Raw genomic sequence first — 9,434 nt, 5'->3', positions numbered from 1 at the left:
ACTTCCTAGTAGCTGGTATAAGAGGCTTAGGTGTGAGATGGGCACCGATACTAGAGGCAAGATGTACTATTAAGTCATTTACTAAAGGGGTATTTTGTACATAAGGGATTACTAATATTACTCTGGGAGTTTCACAAGAGTGCTTAGTGGCAATTCTTAAGGACTTAAGAGACACTGTTGCTGTTAGAAGCCTCTTAAGCATTTAACGTGTGCTCATCATTCTCTATTCATGGTTATTTGTTTTTAAGAGCAATGTCCTGGTGTTTTTTTTAGAGTACTGAAAATAGGCTATTATTTCTGAAAGTGAAAGAAAAGGTATTTTCCTACTTGTGTAATTGCAATATTCTGCTATAGCAAGTGCCATCTAGGAGTCAGGTAGCAGAAAAAGAGGAAAGGAAACCCTCTTCATGTAGTGTTCAGATCTCAATTTTGCAAGGAAACTGAAAGTAGATACACTGGATTAACAGCCTCATGTAGAAAAGCTCCATATCAAGAAACCATCTTCTAAGAATTCAATTTCATAAAGAGACATCACCTGGCTATTCTGAACTATTAAGAAATACTAGTATTTCTTTAAGAAATACTGACTTTTTTGGGGTCAAATCCCAAACTATTGTCAGGTTTTGTTTTAGAGCAAACTCATAGTGATATATACCCACCCACAGTAACTGGACAGTGATCAAACAGTGAAAATCCCTTACATTCAGGCAAAGAGTAAATTCTTATTGCAGTGGATGGCAAGTAGGCTGGAAAAAAACTTGTAACATATGTAACTCCCGCACCCCCCCCACACAAATAAAAACACTGACATCATGCATACCCCCCCCCCCAAATTACTTGGTTAGCATTAAAGGGAGAAAAGTACGACATGGGCTGTTCCCTCTCTAAGGACAGATGGCTTTGCTCCACTTCCCCTTCTTCTTCCACTCCAAAAATACAGGGAACCAAAGCCATCCCCTTCAATTAGAATGAAAGCAGGTTGGCAGAATGAAAGGGAACTGAACTTTTAGTTGTATCTAGGATGCTAAAAGGCTTGGGTTCTAATCTGGATGGAGCCCCTTTGTAAACTTATTTGTAATGCAAAGGGTCCAACAGTTTCTAGTTGCTGGAAAGAGATTGTGGTTGAAGACAATGAAATGAATCATTCAAACTATCACTCTTATGTTGCTATCGGTCATGTTTTAGAGCCTTAACTCAAAGAACATTTCTTAGGCATTCTATTCACATTAGTTACTTCTGTGTTTACTAGTTCACGTCACCTCTGCAGTCAGGGGTGGGTTGTGTTCCCACTCCAGAGTGACAGGGCCCTGTTGGTTCTACTTTGCTACACACGGAGCTTCACTAACTAGAAAGCCCATGTGCAGTGAAACCTGATTCTTGGCCCAAGCCCCGGATGGAAGTGTTTTTTCACTACATAACCTGTAGATGGCACTATGGTATAGTGGAATAGTACAAATATACAGGTAAAAAAGTGGTTTCTTTTGGTTTCGCAATTAAATGCTGCGTTTTTCCTGCTCTAAAAATAGTTGAAAGTTCTGGTTAGACACAGAAGTGAAATTGGAGGTCACGACATCATCTAGAGAATCCAGAAACAACCTTGAGTACAGAATGACAATTCCATGATAAATGCCTTGTGTAGAAAAGCACAAACCTGTTTGGAGGAGGACCAAAACCTCTGAAGTGGCATACCTCAGTTCAGTATTCAACTCCATCTGAAGCAGCTGATGTATGCCTTCTTCCATAGCTTCCTCTAGCCAGCCCATGCTTAGTATAAAGCAGACTTCCCCAAATTGGTAACCTCCAGTATGGCTGGCTGGGGGATGCTGGACATTGTAGCCCAATATATCTGAAAGGCACCAGGTTGGGGAAAGCTGGTTTAAAGATGTTGGAGAAAATCTTTCACTTCTATTGAGGTAGGCGGGTCAGAACCAAGACATTTTGCTTTCTGAGGCAAAGGACAAAATGTAACCCTGCTCCCAAACCACCTACAGAAGCCAATTGGTCAGACAATTACTTTGACACTGGTGATAGAAGTGCTTTCTCCACCACATCTGAGGGCAGCAGGCTAGCTCAGGTGGTGCAGGGCAGGTGGCCTGGAATACACAGCTTTGTCCTCCAAAAGAGAGAATTGGCCAGGGAAATACTGCTGCTGCTGCCTCCTCCACACTACCCAGCAATTGTCTCACACTGCCTAATAGTATTTATTTATTTATTACATTTATATACTGTCCCATAACCGAAGCTCTCTGGGCAGTTTACAAAGGTTAGTAGGGCTGGCTCTGGGGCTGGCACTCCGTTAGGCAGAGTGGGGCAGCGGTCCCAGGCAGCTAGCTTTAGGAGTCATGAAAGGGTAGTACATTGTTAGTTATTTGTTCTTGCATTTTTACTGCCAGCAAGGAAGAAAGACAGGTACTTGTGCCTCACATGCTAAATGAACTTGGCCAGCCTTGACTATTATGTACCTTAATGTGTGGCAGGGGTGAGTGTGTGTTATTTGTTGTTCCACCTCAGGCAGCAAAATGTATTGGGTTGGTCCTGTGTGATGGTGGAATAGCACTCGTATTCACTGGTGAAAGCCTGTTATAACAAGATGGCAGTTGTCTGGAAAGCCTTGTTATCTCCCATCTTTTCTCCTTCTTGCTCCAACAGATCTGATGATGTCTAGAGCTTCTGGCAGCTCACACACAGGACCTGGCGGGTGAAGAAGCACAGAGAATCCGACACAGCATGGTGCCCCTGCCAATACCTGTGGGGAACATCTCACCAGGCAGAGTGAAGGCAGAAGAGCTTTGTGCTCTTTGAGGCCTGCCCTGTTTCAAGGATGTAGTGAATGAAGTCAAATTGACTGACCTGAAAACTGAAGGCTTGTCACTACCTATCCAAGTCGAGAATTTGCCTAGGTCAGTGGCCACGGCTTTCTGTTCTAGCTGTGTCGAGAGGGTAGCATCCTTGAGCTCACTGGAACATAAGTATAGGCAGTGGTGTGAACTGAGGGAGTGAAAGGGAAATTGGGAGATGAATTGAGACGGGGGGCGGGGAGAGAGAGAGAGAAGAGAGATTGATCATACAGAAAGTTTGCCTTTCATCTCATGATCTATATAACACACACTCACGTGCAAACACACACACACATATCTCAGGTCTTTTGTGAGTGTCCTCTTAAAGGTTGTCATAGCAACAGCTGTGTGTGCTGATGAGCCTCACGTTTTTCTGACTACAGGCAGTGTGAGCTTGTTAGCACAGGCACAACAAATGCTCGGAGATTTCAAGCAGGAGAATCTCCTGAACATGGAATAGGAGTCTGCAGCAATATGGGTTATACCCAAAGCTTTGAGCCCTTAATGCCACCCTTCATAATGACAACGTGAAAGCACTGACACTAATCAGAAGAGTTTACCAGGGTTAAACAGACCATGTATTCGGGAACAGTAATCCAAATTACAAAAGAGGAAAGATATGACTCAGTTTTATTAATTACAAATATGATGCATTTTCCTGCAATGCGTATGTCCTCAAGGCTACCATGCAATACACCTCAATTGCCCACAAGGCTCCAACCACAACAGGGGATATAATTACCATGCAGTGATGGTTCACTGGAACCCAATCTTACACCAGCAGTGAAGTGGGATGGCTGGTCCTCTGATGTTCAGGTAGAAGCAAGTCCTTTTCCAGTCAATCCAGAGCAAGGCTCCAGTGATGGAACAGCTACACCTGTCCTGGAGTCTGTTGACCAGGAAGTCCATCCCCAAACTACAAAGTTCTTAACACAATTGGAGCCAATTGTGCTAGAGAGTCGCTTAATGTCCCCTTTTGCCAACTTTTGTACCATATTCAGAGAAGCCAGTATACAGAGACACAAGCCACTCCCAATGCTGTTCTACAATGCTGAGGTTATTATTATTATTATTATTATTATTATTATTATTATTATTATTATTATATTTATTTGTATCCCGCCTTTTGCCCTATGCTGGGCCTCAAGGCGGCCTTACAAAGTTTAAAATATACATGGGGGGGGGAGGGAAACAAAACCATAAACAATTAAAAAATACACAACAAAATTATAAGACATTAACATAGATGGAGGGCTGGATTATTCTCCAAAGGCCTGCTTGAACAAAAAAGTTTTAGCCTGCTTTCGAAAGCCCATCAAGGAGGGAGCCAGCCTAGCTTCCCCGGGAAGAGAGTTCCAGAGCACCGGAGCAGCCACCGAGAAGGCCCTCTCCCATGTTCCCACCAAGCGTGCCTGTGAAGAAGGTGGGACTGAAAGAAGGGCCTCTCCAGAAGATCTCAAAGCACGGGCAGGCTCATAAGGGAGAATACGTTCTTTCAAATAACCTGGACCCGAACCATATAGAGCTTTATAGGTCATAACCAGCACTTTGAATTGTGCCCGGAAACAGACTGGAAGCCAGTGGAGCTGTTTTAACAGGGGAGTTGTATGCTCCCTGTAACCAGCCCTGGTCAACAATCTGGCTGCAGCTCTTTGAACCAGCTGGAGTTTCCGAACACTCTTCAAAGGCAGCCCCACGTAGAGTGCGTTACAGTAATCCAATCGGGATGTAACTAAGGCATGTGTTACCGTGGCCAGATCCGACATCTCTAGGAACGGGCGCAGCTGGCGCACTAGCTTTAACTGTGCAAATGAACTCCTGGCCACTGCTGAAACCTGGGCATCCAGGCTCAGGGCTGAATCCAGAAGTACACCCAAGCTGCGGATCTGCGTCTTCAGGGGGAGTGTAACCCCATCCAACACAAGCTGAATCCCTATTCCCTGATCTGCCTTTCGACTGACCAGGAGCACCTCTGTCTTATCTGGATTAAGCTTCAATTTGTTCGCCCTCATCCAATCCATTACTGCCAACAAACACCGGTTTAGCACAGAAACCGCTTCCTTGGAATTGGGTGAAGAGGAGTAGTAGAGTTGGGTGTCATCAGCGTACTGGTGGCACCGCACCCCACAACTCCGGATAACCTCTCCCAACGGTTTCATGTATATGTTAAATAGCATGGGGGACAAAACAGAGCCCTGAGGGACTCCACGGGCCAATGGCCAAGGAGTCAAACAGGAGTCCCCCAGTACCACCTTCTGGGTCTGTCCATCCAGGAAGGAATGGAGCCACTGTAAAACAGTGCCTCCAAGACCCATCCCAGCAAGGCGGCCCAGAAGGATACCATGGTCGATGGTATCGAACACCGCTGAGAGGTCCAGCAGAACCAGCAGGGACACACTCCCTCTGTCCAGTTCCCGGCGAAGATCATCCACCAAGGCGACCAAAGCTGTTTCTGTCCCATAACCAGGCCTGAAGCCAGATTGAAATGATGTAATGTTATCTAAATGATGTAATCATGTCAGAAAACCAATCCAGGGTTATCATCAGCCCAATATAGCAAGTTCAGCAGACCAATGCATGAATCCTAATCAATGAGTTCCCTCCTTTTGGTTTTGGTTTTTCACAAAAGTACAGCAACATGTCCTGTGACTACAATTATATTTAGATCCTACACAGCATCATAGCCTCTTCTAACCCCTTGAGTAATGTCTTCTTCTACATCTTCATAGATTATTTTCTTCAAGCTCTCTCTTCAGGCTCATGTTTGTAGCCCCCTTGCTATTACCATCTCTCTCTCTCTCTCTCTCTCTCTCTCTCTCTCTCTCTCTCTCTCTCTCTCTCTCTCTCTCTTCTCATCACATCAGCAAATGTTCATCCCCATGCAAGCTCTGATGAAGGCTTTTTGTCATACTGTGTGCACAAAGAACTTTTGCTAGACAGTGCACCCTTCATAGCCATACCTTCATTAACCAGATTCTCATTTTCTGTGGAGGCTTAGATCTCCACTCTCCCTATCTCTGTTCATGGTGCTTCTTCCTTCCAGATAAGAGGGCATTACAAATACTTCAATTTTAATATTCATCCATGTTTGTAGAGTCTATAGTTTGAGTCACAGCCAGGGATGCTATTGTCTTTCTGACCCAGCAACAATGCCCATATAATAATAAGGATGAATCCTGAAATTTGGATTGCTGATAGCACAATGAGAAGATCTATCAGCAGGAAGAGGCCAGCCTGTGAGCATACTGGTTTGCCTGTTTCATGACAGATCACAAAGCCAATATTCTCCTATTACACTATAACCCTTGAAAAGTGGGAGCAGAGCAGCCTGATTCGCCTCCGCCAAGGGCGGATCCAAATCGGGTTGGGGGAGCTGCGGATCGAGGTGAAGCGGTTCGCCTCCATCCGGAGCTCCGAACGCAGGTAAGTGGGGGGGGGGGCTCACCTGGCACCACTGCCACAGTCTGTGTGGTGATGGCGGCAGAGCCAGGTCGGGGGGAGGGGGGCTTACCTGTGTCCGTCGAGGTCCGGTGCCGGCTTCAACTGAGGCCCAGGCCTCAAAGCGGAAGCAGCAGGCCATGGTCTGCTTCTGCTTTGAGGCCTGGGCCTCAGTTGAAGCTGGTGCCGGACTGCGCCAGAGGCAGGTAAGTGTGGGGGGGAGGGGGGCTTATTCGGCCCCATTTTGTCCCCCATTCCCCACTCAACCCCTCCGCCATCTGCTGTGGAGGCAAGTAAGTAGGGAAGGGGGGGCAAAATCTCAATCTGCCCCTATGGATCTCGCTCCGCAGAGCGGAATGAGGGAGGGTCAGACCTTTTTATTCTCTCAGTATTTTAACTTAAATTTAAATCTTACTGTTTTAACTCTGTATTTTAATATTATATCAATTTTTCTGCGTGTTTTTATCCTGGTTGTGCTTTTTATATTGTATTTTGTATTTGTGCTTTTAACCTGTTGGTTGTTTTATTATGGTTTTAATTTTTGTGAACCGCCCAGAGAGCTTTGGCTATTGGGCGGTATAAAAATGTAATAAATAAATAAATAAATAAATAATTCAGATAAAAGGAAGTACTTCTTCCCACAATGTATATTTAAACGATGGAATTCACTTCTACAAGATGTAGTGATGGCCACCAATTTAAATAGTGAATTGGACAACAGGGATTGGACAGATTCCTGGAGAATAAGATTGTCATTAGCTAGTAGTTCTGGTGGCCCTATGCTACCTCCAGCATCAGAGGCAGTATGCCTATATATACGAGTTGCTGGGGAACATGGGCAGGAGGGTGCTGTTGCACTCATATCCTGTTTATGAATTTCCTGTGGGCAGCTGGATGGCCACTGTGCTGGACTAGATGGACTCTTGATCTGATCCAGCGTGGCTCTTATGTTCTGCTGCTTTCAGGTGTGGTGGAGAATACTGTCCCATCAACAGTGTTGAAGAAAGATTAAATTGCTAGTCTGGTTGGCTTCTGTATGTGGAATGGAATGGAGTGGTGGCGGCATCTTGACTTTCACCTCAAGCAGCAATTTACCTTGGGCCGGCCCTGTTAGTAATGTTTTGTCATAAGTTATTACATGCTTTTTGTGCGTGACAAAAGTGATTACCGTATTTCTTCGATTCTAAGACGCCATCGATTCTAAGACGCACCCCATTTTTAGAGATGTTTATTTGGGAAAAAAGGGCATCTTAGAATCAAAGAAATACTTCCCTCACCGCCCAGCCAACCTCCTCCCCCCCCTCCGCACTTCCTTCTAATGGTTGTGTCCTTTTCTTTTTTCCCTCTGTGAGAGAAGAAACTGCCGTTTGCGCGGGAAGAAGGGGGCGGCGTTGAAACAAAGAGTAAACTTAACTCTCCAGTCCCGCTCTTTACTTGTCTGTGCACCAGGGGATGACGACACGTGAGTAAGTCCCATGGAAATCGATGGGACTTACGAATAAATTTGCCTAACAAAAAACCAGGTGCTTACCGAACCAGCTCCTTGCTCGCATGGCTCGAGGCTGCTGCAGGAGCTTCCTCTTACTGTATTGCTTCAATTCTAAGATGCCATCGATTCTAAGACGCAGTCCATTTTTAGAGCTGTTTATTTAGGGGAAAAAGTGTGTCTTAGAATCGAAGAAATACAGTAGTATGCAAGTCGAAAGCCCATGAAAGCACAAGCACATTCCTGTCTGAAAAACAACAACATATTTTTGTCAGAACATATATCCACTTCAGTAACATACCAACCAGTGAAATATTACAGCTAGACTGGCGTCATTTCCGTAGCCTCACATTCTCTGTGCATTTAGCAGTTACTCAAGGCAGGTTTTTCAGTGGCAGAGATTGGGTGTAATCAAGTAAGAGCTGATGCAGAATTCTCAAACATCAAAACAAGTTTTGATCCAGAGTGAATTCCTCTTCAGACTTGACAAAGTGGCACCTAGCCGTAAGCACTCTCTCACATCTATGCTCCCTTTTTTGCACAGGCTCCTTTGATTAAAACATTTTTGACTATAAATATCAAAATAGGCTGGGAAAGGATCTTTACCACTTGGATCTTCACAGCAAAACTAGAAACCTTGTCAAGAGAAAATTTCCATATCAAGGCAACAGTAAATCACATAAAGACAAGTGATAGAGCTTTTGTCCATTTAAGATTGTGTCCCAGTGAGGCGGGACCAGAGGCTTGATCAGATCACAAGAGGGTAAGATAATAAAGGGAACTTGGCACTGGAAGACTTGGGAACCTTGCAGGTCACAGGATCTAGCGTAAGCCATCTTATTCCTTAGATGAGAAACTCTCCAACATTAGGAATGTGCAACAACAGTAACATTTGTTTAGTTACTTCATTACTTTTCACTCTTTAATCATTCATCTATTTTGTATTTGCATTTGTTAGGCTGGCATTCATTTCATTCCAGCCTAACAAATTTCATTTCATCTGCTTTTGTGAGTCCCATCCATTTTCATTTCCTATTAATTTAAATGGGAGACTCAGCTGCTCTTCTGCTAGCTCTCACTTTGGTGTTTTCACTCCAATTTAGTAGAATTTTCAGGCATTCTACTAAATCTGCAAGGGACCAGACCTGCCAGATTTCAGACACAGCGGCAACACTGTGTTGCATGAACAGGCCTTTGATCATGGTTCCCTGCCCAACAGAACTCTGGGAACTGCAGTTCTGTCAGGCAGCAAATAATAATAATTTTCAGTACCATCACAACACTACAAATTCCATCATAACAATAGTTAAGTTGTTTGTATCACACATGCCCTCTTATATAGATTGTAGTAACTCCTGACTTGCCATGCAAAAGTGAGAGGAGAATGACAGGTTTGGCTCCCATCATTTGTTGCTCTTTTGCATCCTGAAGTTACCTCTGTAAAATATGTCTCACGTCGCTTGGAAAAGTCTCATGTGCTTCTGATCCGCCAATGCTGTTTACAGGAAGTTCCATCTGAAAGCATGGAATTAGAAAGACCACAAGGAAGTGAGAGATTATTTACCAGGGATTAAAGGACTGAGAAAAACCACAAGATAAATCAGTCAGGCCAAGGGAACAGTAGCGGTTATTTTTGATTTGCAGCTGTTGGCACTTGCACCCAGTTGTGTTGC

The sequence above is a fragment of the Elgaria multicarinata genome, chromosome 3, assembly GCF_023053635.1.
Source record: "Elgaria multicarinata webbii isolate HBS135686 ecotype San Diego chromosome 3, rElgMul1.1.pri, whole genome shotgun sequence".
Lineage (NCBI taxonomy): Eukaryota > Metazoa > Chordata > Lepidosauria > Squamata > Anguidae > Elgaria > Elgaria multicarinata.
The sequence above is the reverse complement of the archived record's forward strand: the minus strand, read 5'-3'. Positions refer to the sequence as shown.